This window comes from Parasteatoda tepidariorum, chromosome 9 (assembly GCF_982258835.1).
Source record: "Parasteatoda tepidariorum strain Cologne lab strain chromosome 9, Ptep-v5.0, whole genome shotgun sequence".
NCBI classification, from domain to species: Eukaryota; Metazoa; Arthropoda; class Arachnida; order Araneae; family Theridiidae; genus Parasteatoda; species Parasteatoda tepidariorum.
In genome coordinates this window covers 68934337-68948211 of record NC_141763.1, presented here as the reverse complement: position 1 = coordinate 68948211, position 13875 = coordinate 68934337, and the positions used below count along the sequence as shown (strand labels likewise).

The window sequence follows — 13875 nt, the reverse complement described above, 5'->3', positions numbered from 1 at the left end:
TTACCCTTTAAAATAAATGTCAAAAAAATTATTGAAGATAAACAACATTATGATTTTTAATTGGTTTTTGTTTTCTCATGCTATTTTATTTGCATTTATTTCAGTAATTTTCGTAATAAATGATTTTAACCACAAATTTTTACGATTTAGAATAACTAGTTTAAAAAGAATCTGTCAAGAAAAAAAGAGGATTGTACCAAGTTTTCACACAAATGGTTGTATAAACATTCTCATTTGTACGGAAATCGAAAAAGCGTGTAATTATCAAAACGATTTAGAATAACTAGTTTAATAAGAAACTGTCAAGAAAAAAAGGGATTATACCAAGTTTTCATACAAATGGTTGTATAAACATTCTCATTTGTACGGAAATCGCAGGAGCGTGTAATTACCAAACAGATTCTGCTAATAGATAATCCAGTAACCTAAATATGATTTTACGTTCAAGTGCTTTTTCCGGCATAGCGAGAGAATATTGTTCTAATTGTTTCCCCTTCATTTTATTCTACTTTTATCAGGGCTTTACGTGAATTAATGAGAGTACCTACTCAAAAGCGACAGAGGGCGCTTTTGTCGCCTCAGTCGCAATGTATCGAGAAATCGAAGAGGATTTTCAGAAAGAGTCTGAGATGTCGTCTGCTTGGGTAGATTGTTGAATTTGTTCCATTTAATTTAAGCTTTCTCATGAAGAATTTTGCACTTAATATCAACAAATGAAAGCATTGATGATGCATTGTTGTGTTTTTACTTATGCATGTGCAGTAATGCAGCACTCTGAATTTGGAAAGATGGGAAGAAAATAAACTAACAGATGCTCGATTATCAACTGTTAAACGTATGTTTTTAGCGTGAAAAAAAAACTGAAAAGCTGCTAACTATGGAACATTTTTATACATGGTTCTTTATTTAATTTGCATAGAGTTAGGAAAAGATTTTTAAGTACAGGTGAGTAATATTACATTTTCTTTGATGTTTTTCTTTAATGAATTAAAATCGACTTGTGATTTATTTAAGTAATTTTAAAAAAAAATTAGTTTTGAAAATAAGTTTCTTTAACGTAGAAGTATATTTAAAACTAATATTTGTTTTCATTAAAAACATATAATTATTCAACACAGTTGTACCTACTCTATTTACTATAATAATTTTTTATCACTTATGGCTTTAAAGTGTTCGGAAAAAAAATATATAGCTCTTGAAAAAAAATATAGCTCCAGCCTACATTAGAGTTTTGGGTTACGTTATTTTCTTTTTATAAGTATTATAAACTTCTGTTGTTATTAATAATGTGGCAAAATAATAAAATTTAGATCATTAGAACAATTTCAAACAGTAGGAAAATTTATTCAAGTTCGTTAAAAAAGGAAAAACAAAGAGGTAATTTTCAGCTCTGCATTGGAATCCGCATAAAGTAAATATTTATCATTAAAGTAAAATTTCAATGCACTATCAGCTTTTTTAGAATAATAGGAAACTTTCAAATAGTTTAAAATAATTATTTATTTAGAATAATATGTTAATTAAAATGTACTTAATAATGTTGAAATGGAAAGCTTATGCATTTTTAGTATCTGATTATTATACAGTTCAGTTCATGTTCCCTTTTTCCTTTTACGCTCATTGAGAATAATGTAACATAATAAAACAATTCAGTGTATTGGAATGATATTCTATTTAGGTTAGTATGTTAATTATAAAGAATTGAAATATGTTTGAAAAAATAAGAGATTATAGCAGCAATTTTAGTGCATTTCTGGTTCAGCACCTCCCAATGAATTAAATGATTTCATTTCAAACTAAAAGGAAGTTAATAATTTATAAATTAAGCTTTATTTTACTCTGTAATAAAGCAAAAACAGTGGTGTTTTGATTTCTTACAAGGTATTTTGTTTCTAAAGCATAAATCAATTAATGATAACTTCACACAAAATGTTGGGCAAAAGAAAAAGCAATCAAAAATTTTGACAAATTGAGAAAAAAAATCAATTTTAGTGAATTTATAATTCAACATCTTATGATGAATTAAACGGTTCATTTCAAATAATAGAGAAGGTAATAATTTATAAATTTATTTTATGCTGTAATTAAGCGAAAACGGTCGAATTTCAATTCTCAGATGACATTTTGTTCCTAAAACATCTAACAAATTATGATTGCTTCGCACAGATTTTCGGACAAAAGAAAAAACAATCTAAAATTTCAGACCTCTTTACAAGGTATTTTATTTTATATTTTATAACCATCATCGAACGGCCGACCTAGGTTTACGACTATTAAGGCTCAACTTCGTAGCCTTGTAATTTTGAATCCAATCCAGAAGACAAGGGATCTCCTCGATCAAGTATTGGGAGAAATTTGTCTTCGTGGAGGACTTTTTGATGGAACTAACGCGCATTTGCATTGCATGGAGAGGAAGACCACGAGAGCCTCCCATGGTTAGCCTGACGGCAAGGGGACTCTAACCCCTGATCCGTCTAAAACTGAGGATATTTCACGTCAGCACTATGGTCGGTGTAAGCCGGATGCGGAATTCGTATCGACCAGCCATTGCCGGGATCGAACCCTCTGTTCACCTCATTGGAAGGCGAACGCTCTATCCCCTGAGCCATCACGCCTCAATTTACACGGTATTTGTAGCAAATGGAAAAGGAATCAATCATTTTTCATTTTCTTAACAAGGTTTTTTGAGCAAAGAAATAAAAAGATGTAAGAAAAAGTGCTTTTTACTGTAGATTATTATTTAAGATGTTGATTATTTAGATGATTATTATTTAGATCATTATTATTTAAAACGAGTTCATTGCGCCTTTTGAGTTTGAGTAAAATTTTTAAATAATAAAGCAAATATATAATGAGAATTTTAAGATAGCCATTATATTAATAAAATGGCAGGAAATAATAATTTTGAAATCATTTCCGTGACATGCTTCTACTCAGAGAAAAACATTTTTCTGAAATGATCGTACTGTATGGTAATGGTATTTCTGGTAAAAAAAGACCAACGACATTATTATGGTTAATAAAACCAAAATATACTGTATACTTAAACCATGAATTTGGTATTTTTTCCGTTCATATTGTAAAGGTTTACAGGAAATACTATAGTTTCAAAATTATTGTTTTTATAACAATGAATTTTGTAAACTCAAAATGAAAATGAAAACTCAAAAGTAAGTTTAATAAAATAAATGGTTTTTATGCCCTAAGTCCCCTAAGATATCATGATAAAATTTTCAAATTTTACCGCAATTACGTAAATTTTATCACATATTATAAAACTACATTTCATTGTTAATTTTTTTTTCAAAATCATAAACAAAACACTTCCATAAAAATTACCGACCTTTTCGATGTTCACATACAGGAACACGTAAATTTTTTCTATATTCTGGTAGTTTTGACTATACCTTTTTTCTCAGTGTATAAATAAACGCATATCATGAACGTTTAAATTTGACAACAGAAAGTATTTTATTTGTTTCAATTTTAAGAAATAAAAACAAATATGAGCTAACTTTGTACAATGGCATGGAGTAATGACAAATTCGCATAACAAATTGGAACTTATTTATTATTTTGAATTTGATTATATATTTCTAAATAGCAAATTATAACAATTTACAAAGACTTTGACTATCAAATCTTGAAGCTCACGTGTATTAAAAAGTTAAGAACGCTTGCATGGTAAAAGATTTTAATATTTTGACAGATTTGAAATTTCCTTTGGGGTACGCTTTAACACACTTTGGATTAAATTAATGATAACAAATAATATAAAATTTATAAATAATAACAAATTTATTATTTAATAAATAAATATTACATGCATAATTATAAATAAATTTTATACATGTTTAATGATAATTTTATAATAATAAACATTTCTTCATAACATAAATACTTAAATAAATACCTCAATAGATTCATGCAACTAATAAACCATTGCTTTGCAGTATATTATTTAAAGATAGTTTTTGTTCAGAATAAAGTATTAATTATTTTAGATGTAAGGTATTAATTTTATGTATTTTTTTTAAATGTAGCTTCATTAAATAAAAAATTGAAATATGATCTCTTGGGGTAAGGCGTAAATTGCAAATCCTTAGAACCTTGTAAATTTTACGCGATGTCAAAATTAATTTTAATTTAAATTGCAAAACTCTTTGCTTGATTTATAGCAAAGAAATATTTTCACATTACTGATTACATATTCATTGATATGAATAAATCTCGTATATTATTAAATGATTATAAATATGATTTTTGCAGCTATATTAATGCTAGAAAAGTAGGGGAGGTAGGAGAGAAAACGCTTTTAGACTATCACTTGATCTATTTATCTTTTCCGCATTCCCTATGCTATTGCCGTGAAACTGTTTTACAGTGTTTTTTACTCAGCATGCGGAAACACTTTTATTTAGTGTTAACTTCCGATGAGATGATAATTTCCCTGATAAGATAGTAAATAATTTTTTTTTTTTTATCGCAAAGAATTTTTTTATTCCAAAGAGTGTTTCAAACAATAAATTAGAAAATTATTCCAAGCTTTTGTTTTCCATATATCGTAAGGTTTAAAAATTTTGTAATTTTATTAGAAAAAAGGGAAAAGCTTTTTAGTTTATTATTGATTGCTGTGGATTAATTATTAAAATTGGCATACTCGAAAAACGGACAGTAATTTTCTAAAAAAATTTCCGACATTAATTTCAAGCTATTTTTGAAATGCAATGTGCACCAATGAAAATGAAAAACTGTCTAGATTATATGAATTAAAGGTGAGTCATTTTACTGTTTTTAATACTATTTTGTTGATAAATTATGCGAAAATAAAGTGATTCATATTATTCAACGGTCTAAAAAGGGTGAGCAGTAGTTTAAAAATAAAAATCCTTAAAATCTATCAAAAAGGGACAAACCAAATAAAAATTATTCATTAATAATTAAAATAAATCACAAATTTGGTTTACCATTTCCTTGTTTGGTTTGCCGTGTATTAAAAGGTGCCAGCTTAAGTAAAAAAATCAATATTTTTAGATTTATGTAAATTTAAAAAGCACCGATAGAAAGTTTACAAACAATTTTTTCCATAAATTATATTAAAATATTCATAACATAATATGAGTTTTTAAATTTTTGAGCTTTTAACTTTAATGCTATCTGACAGGAATAGTTTGTTTTTAGTCTTTTTAGAATACTTGTCGGAAATGAGGTAAAAAAATTATAAGCCTTAGGTGACAAAATAATGTACAAGAAAATGATAGATATTAATATTTAAGTGGAGGTGAAAAAAATGGTTTAAAATCTTGATGAATAATTAACAAAGAAAGCAAGATTAATAATTCGCTATTATCATTAATAATTAATGGGATTAAACCAGACATAAATAATCAGTGAGATTAATGGCACCGAAAAGACGAAACAATGTTAAGTTTCTTTCAGCAACCAAACTGGTTTTTATTTTTTTAATCCCATTTTTCTCATTAATGATTTATCAGTTAGGGATGTTCTTAATCCCACCGTTATCATTATTGAATATTCAAATTTAATTAACGTTTTTGTTGCCTCCTCGCTTGGATACTAGTTTGTGACCTCTAATAAGTAGATTTCGCATGCTTTATTTTGGAAAAGTATTTTAACGGATACATTAAAGCGCTAATTACATAATATCTTGCATATAAAATATAAAAAAAAATATTAATTATAATTTTGTGACTTTATCTCACAATATATAACAATTAATATGTTTAATTAATTAACTTATATTTCAAAACATGAACATTTAATGCAGGGAGATTTTTAATGAAGTTTTCGATATTTATTTCAGAAATCCAACATATAAGTCTTATTTCTATATTCTATTAATAAGTACTATTTTAAAGTTTCGTTTGCATTTGGAATAACAGTGATTCTCTTAATAAGTAATTTTTTTTAACTAAGATTCCAAGCATTTGTTTTTATAACAAATTTAGAGCTGCAGTTTTTATAACATGTCCTGACATTATGGCGTGAATAGTAAAATAAGAAAAAAATGTTACAACCAAGTAACATGCATCATTTGCGATACAGGAAAAGCTCTTATTCTTTTAGATTCTTTACGAGATTATGCCGTAACTAAAAGAAAGAAAAAAGAATCTGCAGTAAAGAGTAAGTCCCTATTTGGCAATAAATCTCCTTACTTAAATCAGTCGTTGGTCTACAAAACCTCCACGAGTTATTAATAATTAATGAAAACTACTGACTTGGCAAGCACTCATCGGATTAGATGAGATGGAGATCGTAAAAGCACACGACCTAAAAAGATCTAGTTTAGTCATGAAAAGCTTTTTCTGAATTTTCTTTTTGTAAGGTACAAGTTATCCGATTTAAAACTGATTTATATTTATTGTTTTACATAAAATTAATGTTTTAAAGAACATAAGAATTTGAAAACAAAAACTATCAATTATCTCCACGGGTAACGTTACATTTTTGATACGTTAAGACATTTCATTTTATTTTTAATAGATCTTCGCCGATAGATTTTTTGTCTTTTACTTTGCATTTAAATTAAATACCTTTCATTAAAGCCCGAAAAAATATTGAAGAGAAAGTCTTTTGCATAACAGATACACGAAATTAAGATGTAATTAATAATTTAAATGTTATGGGACTATTGCTAATGTGACTTTCGAAAAAGTAAATTAAAAAAAATATCAAAAGGTTATTTTTTAAATAAAAGCCTTAATTGCTTTAATTTACTCACTAAATCAAAAATGTCTTGCAATAAACACTGCAAAAAAATTTCATGTATCTGTACACCAAAAATGGTGGTAACAATTTTACCACGAAGTGTTCCATGAAGTGTTTAACTGAACCAAGAGACAGGGATAGTTCATGGAGCAGTGAAACACCTAAAAAGTTTTTTTGCCCCATTTGTCTAAAGTAGCTGTCACTATGCCTGTTATTAGTTGTATTAAAATTTATAATTAAAGTAAATATGAGACTTATCAAAATCAGCAAAGTTATTTTTTACTCAAAAATATAAAGCAATTATAATTATTTTAGGTTTTTTGAATAAAATTAGCTCGTAAAACAAGCAAACGCGTATCGCTGTGAGAATATGAGGAAGAATTCGAAATAGGCTTAACACAGCAGCAGTGGATAAAAATTATACATTTTAAAATTATTTAACGCAGTTTGCTGGGCAGTTTGCTGCATATTTTACCGGCGAACTTCAGTTTCTGTAAACGATTAGCATCATTGAAAATAACCACAAGCATTTGCTAACTTGTTATCGATTATAAAAAATTACAGACGTTGTGTCCAAAACACATCAGCATTAGAGTTTCCGGAGGCAAAAATATTTAACGTATGGTGTGAAGGTGTTTAGAGATTTCACACAGCCTTTAAATTGTATATAAAAGTTTGATTTGGTGAAAACTGTTCAAACTGTTCTTTCACACAATTTTTTTGGGTTGTTAAACATTAAATTCGGAGAGATATTACATCAGTTTTTATAGCTTAGCAAAGCGTTATCCGAAAAGAAATAAATAGCATTCTTTATTAAATAGTAATAAAGATCCATAACCAATAGTCCACAACCTTTTTCCCTCGACTGATGTTTGGTTGTAAACCTTTAAAAAAAATGAACGAACAATATTTTTTGAAGAAAAAAGTGTTTGAGATTTTTGTAATAATTGTTTGTAAACATAAAATACAATAAAAAATCTTTTTTGAATTTATACAACTACTATTTGTTTTAAAGTTTTCTTTTTAACTTCATATCTTTTCTATTTTCTTAAAAAAAAATTACGTATGAATACGTAAAGTTGATTATCATTGTAGTTGGTTAAAAATTATTTATAAGAAATTAAATTAAAATTTATTGACATTTTTGAAGATGATCTCGTATAATAAATTTTATCTGATTTGTTCGGCAGCTTAATTGAAACAATGGTTAGAGCACCTGTGATTTCCGGATTACTAAGTATTACCCAGTCTTCGATTAATTTTGCAAAATACTGGAGTAAAATTGAAACTGATCTTTTCTATAACTATTTCTATACCACATTCTGTGTAGTTTAAAAAAACCAGCTTCTTAATATGCTTTATTGTTTGCATAAATTCACTCAAGATGGTTCTCGAATTTTCTGTTTTTCCATTAATTTTCCATTTTCACTCTCAATATATTTTCTCCCTTTTTCAGAGGGATGAGAATTTCAATTTATTTTTTAAAGCATTGACGTAATTTATTTTACCTTTAAGCATTTTTCAAATCATCTGTATTTTATTATAATTTTAAAATAACTTAAGCTTCCTATGACAAAACTAAAAATGAATCTTAGCAAATTTTGTTGGAGAAGAAGAAAAATTAATGTCTTAGGCAATTTATGGTCATAGGAATCGGTGATTGATATTAAAAAAGATCAACAGCATAAATTTATGTATTATGTATTGCACAAGTAAAAAGCATGCTGGGATATTCGAATCACTAACTCAGATTACATATTGATGGAAAAAAAACCCGTCAAATTTAGTAATGTATCTTTTATGATAGTAATATACGGACACACTATACTTAACTAGAACCAAATTCATTTATATCTGTTTCTATGGATACGAGACAATCTAATATCATTAAATCAAGAAGAATAAGTTATTATATATTTCGCAAGTCTCATAATTCAAAATATGCATTTGTTAAAGTAACCTTATAGGATGAATTATGGCTTCACTTTAAAATATTTTTCGTTTGGTGTCTGCATATTAACAAAGCGAAGGAAACATTCAATTAGGTGAAGTATTATAAATAAGACACTTCAATATTTTCAGTTAAGTTCTAGCAAGAAATAATGTCAATTCAAATCTTCATGCATAAAAAGTTTTGAGATTATTAGTAGGATATATTAGATATTTAGTAGGATATAAATTAAGGAATAAATAACTTCAGTGGCGAGGCTCTATGTATGATTATTTCATATCCATATACACATTTATATCAATTGTAATTAATTAATAAAAAGTAACTAAAATAAAAATTTTATTTGTTGGCCCAGGTAGGAATTCACTTAAAATTTCTTTAAAATATTATTTTTAAGAATTTTCCATCAGTTTCTGAAACGTTAAGCAATATAATAGCAATAAAAGTTATAGTGAAATTTAAAACGGGTAGAGAAGTTTAATTTAGTTGCCAGTTTTTTTTGTTAAAAAGTGGATTTTTTATATCAAAAATAAAATCTGCAAAACTTGTTTGGAATGCGTTTATATTAAGTAGGAAAATAATATATTTTTCTTTAGATTTTTTGAATGGTAATATATATTTAATGAAAATTATTTATGGTGAATTAAAACATTAAAATGTGTTGATCTCTAACACAAAATTTTCTCGTTTCACAATAATCACAGATTATTTCAGCATGATTATAATATAATAATAATTAATAATTCTTATTACTAACTGAAAAAAAATGACTAATTATAAAATGTGATTGATTGTAGAATATGTGTTACTTGCACTGAGAAGGAAAGTATGATAAAAACTACCCGGATATGGTACAATTTTCCGTGTTTCTGACTCTATGGGAATGCCGAAAAGCTCGGTAGTTTTTCCGAAGAGCTTTTGTAACCAATTCGAAAAAATTAACAACAAAATGTAGTTTTATAATAAGATAAATGTGCTAAAATTTGGTAATTTTATCATGATACCTTAGAGCATGAAATAAAACCATTTATACTGAAAATTTACCTTTTCAGTTTTGTATTTTTTTAGTAAATGTGTGGTAATAAGAACTATTGTTTCGAAAACAAGAATTTCAGACAATATTAACAGAAACATTACCAAATTTATGTTTAAAATAAGGTATAATTTGGTTTTATTACGCAGAATTATGGTATCTTTTTATCAGAAATGTCATTACCATTCAGTACGGTAAATTTACCATAATTTTTTTCTCCCTGAGCTTCCATAAGAATTGATCTTATTGCACCTTTAAATGATTTCTTATTTGAAATATATAATTTTTACAAAACTAATCTTTTAGGAAAAATCCGCTTGCATCATTACTTAGAAATTTGATTTTCCAAACTGAATTTTATTAGAACTTATTTATCAGGATACCAAGTATGGATAATCATAACTTCTTCATCATGAATAACATAAATCCTCTTTGTCTCTCATATTTACTTTTGACCACAATAATGTTTTTTATTCCTGTGAGTTGAAATTTTCATAAATTATTTTCTTAGATTAATAAAATTAAGAAAAAAAGGTCAACAAAATGTGTATTCTAAGATTTGTGCCTTTAATAGTAAATACTTTCTGTTTAATAGTAAATATTTTTAGTTTTTGTAGTTTAAACATCATTTATTAGTAATTACTTTTAACAAGAAATATTTATAAATGCTTTTATCTTGAGCTATATTTGCTAAATAAATATTTTTTTGAGGAAATATTTGTAAGCGTAATATTGAATTTTATTGCAGAGTAAGTAACTTTTAACAGAAAATATATATAAAGCTGAGCATTTTCAATTTATTACCAAATTCTCTTATAAAGAACTATTAAACTAAATTTTTTATTATTATCTGTCAAAATATTGTGGGGAAATGTTATTAAAGAATTTGTATTTGAAACTCTAATTGCTAGTAAATACTTTTATAAGGGAAGTGCTTATAAGGACGAGGACTTAAATGATATTTTATTTCTTACTTTTAACAAAAATGTAACAATCGCAAAAAAAAGTTCGATAAACATGATATTTTCCGTTTTTAAAGTCTAAACTTGTTGAAAATGTTATTTTATTAAATCTATTCAAGTAACGACCAGAGTTTTCCCATCATGTTTTTAATGATATGTATTTTTCATGGTTAAAGTTACAGGGAAAGAACATTTATTGATCGTGATTTAATAGGTAGTTAAAAATAGCTGCATCTAATAGTCTAGCAACAATATTTCACTTCTTTTCAGGTAAATGATATTGACACCGATAATAAAATTGATGTATTACAAAAATAAAAGTTAGTTCTGCGTACATAAAAGAGATGTTAAAATTTTAATACAGAGGTAAAATTTTAAAATTAATTATATCGTACGTATGAATTTTTTTGATTAAATTTAAAACACTATAGCTCCTAAAAAATAAGATATTTATGTCGTTACTTACTACAATTTGCTACCTACTGTATTCGCTTATTACAACTCACTACATCGCATAAGAGCGTAAGAAAATATACACAAAAGTACCCTTCTCTCATGAAAACCATAAATCAACGTAACAATAAAGATGTTAAAAATTGCCTGAAAGCATGCGAGTAAGAATACATATTGTAAATAAAGCAACACATAAAATATAGAAATTACCTAACTCTTAAAAGTACAAAAAAATAATAAATAAATAATATAAAAATTTATGTGCTGTTGCTGCTTGTACTAGCAACTGTCTATCTTATTGTATGTCTATGTTTAAAGCAATATTGCATGGCAAAATCCGTCAGCTACAAAAGAAGTAGTGAATTCGAGTAAAATGATTAAATATAACGAATAGTTTAAATCCCCCCCCTTCCATTTCGATTTTTTTTTAAAAAATGATACATGGAATCATTGCAAATAATAACTAAATCCTTTTATCTTTTTAAGAAAAAATTTAAAAGTCAGAACACAAATGAAAATATGTACAAATAAAAGTTCATGTGTTGCTGTTGCATTTGTTAGCTACTTATATAGTTATTTCTTTAGACATCATTGCGTGCGAAAGTTGTTGAGCGAAAAAATTTCACAAAAGGAAAAAAAAGAAGTAGTAAATATTTGAATAAGATGATTAAGTTAAATGAATAGTTTTTTTTCTATGAGTACTTCTTTAGTTTATTTATTTATTTGTTTGTAAAATAATGCATTGAATCATTGTAAATAATATCTTTCAATGGCCATAAAAAAATCAGTGAATAAAATTAAAATTCACTAACACAAAAGAAAGGAGTATGCAAAAATAAAAGTTCATGCGCTGCTGTTGCTAACTCTTGCAACTAACTTATTTATTTTAGGCATAATTGTGTGTCAAAGTTAGACAAATAACTGAAGACCTTATTGTGAAATAGTCATAAATAAAATGTCACAAAAAAGAAAAGAAATTAGCACGTGTATGAATGAAATGTTAAGTGTAGTGTTTAGTGTTTTTTAGTACCACATTAGTTTTCTTGGAAAATAATAATTAGAAACATTTTAAACAGTATCTTTCAAAGACTTAAGAAACATCAAAACAAATGAAAATTTATGAACACGAAAGAAAGGACAATATTTAAATAAAAGTTTGTGTTACTGTTGCGTGTATTTTCAACTAGCTATCTTAATTCTTTTAAGAATTTATCCATGTCAAAGTTAGTCAAATGACTGAAGACCTTATTGTGAAATAGTCATAAATAAAATGTCACAAAAAGGAATAAAGAATAATTAGATGTTTAACTGAAATGATAAGTTTTTTTTTAAAGAAATGCTTTAGTTTTATTATTAAAATGATAACTGGTAACATTTTAAACAATATTTTTCAAAAATCTTAAGAGTATTGAACGAAAAATGAAAATTTACCTACACAAATGAAGAAAATATGTATGAAAGTTCATGTATTACTGTTGCATGTATTAGGAGCATTGCAAGAAGTTCTGGCACCCTGAGTGTCGGAACTTTTTTACCGTGAAATCCATTTTTACGGTAAAAATGGATTTTACGGGTGCTGCACTCAGGGTGACAGTACTTTTTACCGTGGTTTGATCTGGAATTGTTTTATACGGTGAACTTCTTTTTTATTCTCTTTAGACATTATTGCGAGTCAAAGTTAATTAGGTGATTGAAGACTTTATCGTGAAATAGTCATAAACAAAATGCGACAGAAAGAAAAAATTATATAAATTTTGTATAATTCAGTATATACAAAAAAATAATTATTAGCTGTATAACTAAGATGATTAAGTATAATGAATGGTTGCTTTCTAAGTACCATTTTAGTCATCTTATAAAATAATACTAAGAAATATTGCGGCAAATTTGCTTAAAAAATCCGTATATTATATACTGTTTCGTAACACATTCTCCAACAATCAAGGGATATAATTTAACGTACAGTCAACAAAAAAGTAATTTTAAAATACTAAGATTTTTTACATCTTCTACATTAATAAATAAATCGAGTCTTTCTGATCTGAATGAATTAATTACTGAAAAGTTTAAAATTTACATTCGTAGCTTTCAATTCTTTTCATAAGTTCTTTTAGTCATTAATTTAAATGTGTCATCAATTATATTTTCGTGAATATAATTATTTACAGACTATCTTAATAGTTTCATTGAACTGAGTTATATAAAGATTTTCATTTTTAGGAAATAATAAAGCATATTAAGCTGATAGTTTTGGAATTAATCTCAATGTACAAAATTTTGTACATTGTACAAGTAAATACAGATGAAAACTTATCTGAAGGCAAAACCTTTAGTTTTTTTTAAAGAACTAAATTATTTACCTGATCCAAGTTTTCTTCCTTTCAATTAAGTGCTATTACAAAATTAGGTCTTTTAAAGACCAGGATTTCTTTCCGACACCAAAGTTTCGATCATTCTCTTCCCTAAACTATTGAAACACAATTTCTCAGACATTAATCACCAAAGTTTGAGGGTAAGAATCCAAATTTCTTTCGAAAAAAAATTATATGTTTATTCAGAAAAAGTATGCTTTGTGTTTGATTTCTTAGCAATTAATCATCATGCTAACCTCTCGAACAATTTAGGTTCTATCTTATAACTTAATAATTATCATTAGTTCTTAAGTCATTAAGGTGTTCCGTTTTTTTATTTTGAACATTGTGGTATGATGTTATTTCAAAGTAAGAAGCCGTCTTAAACAAAAGTAC

The 13875-nt window shown here is 26.5% G+C and overlaps 1 protein-coding gene across 1 annotated transcript in view; it reads left to right on the top strand.

Annotated features, from left to right (window-relative positions):
- Positions 1-591: 591 nt before the first annotated feature.
- The window catches only part of LOC107437749 (anoctamin-7), a 112670-nt gene continuing 99386 nt past the window's right edge, over positions 592-13875 (top strand). Inside the window, exon 1 of the mRNA XM_087152066.1 lies at positions 592-945. The gene's annotated coding sequence lies outside the window, so the exon portion shown is untranslated. The remainder of the gene's footprint in view (positions 946-13875) is intronic.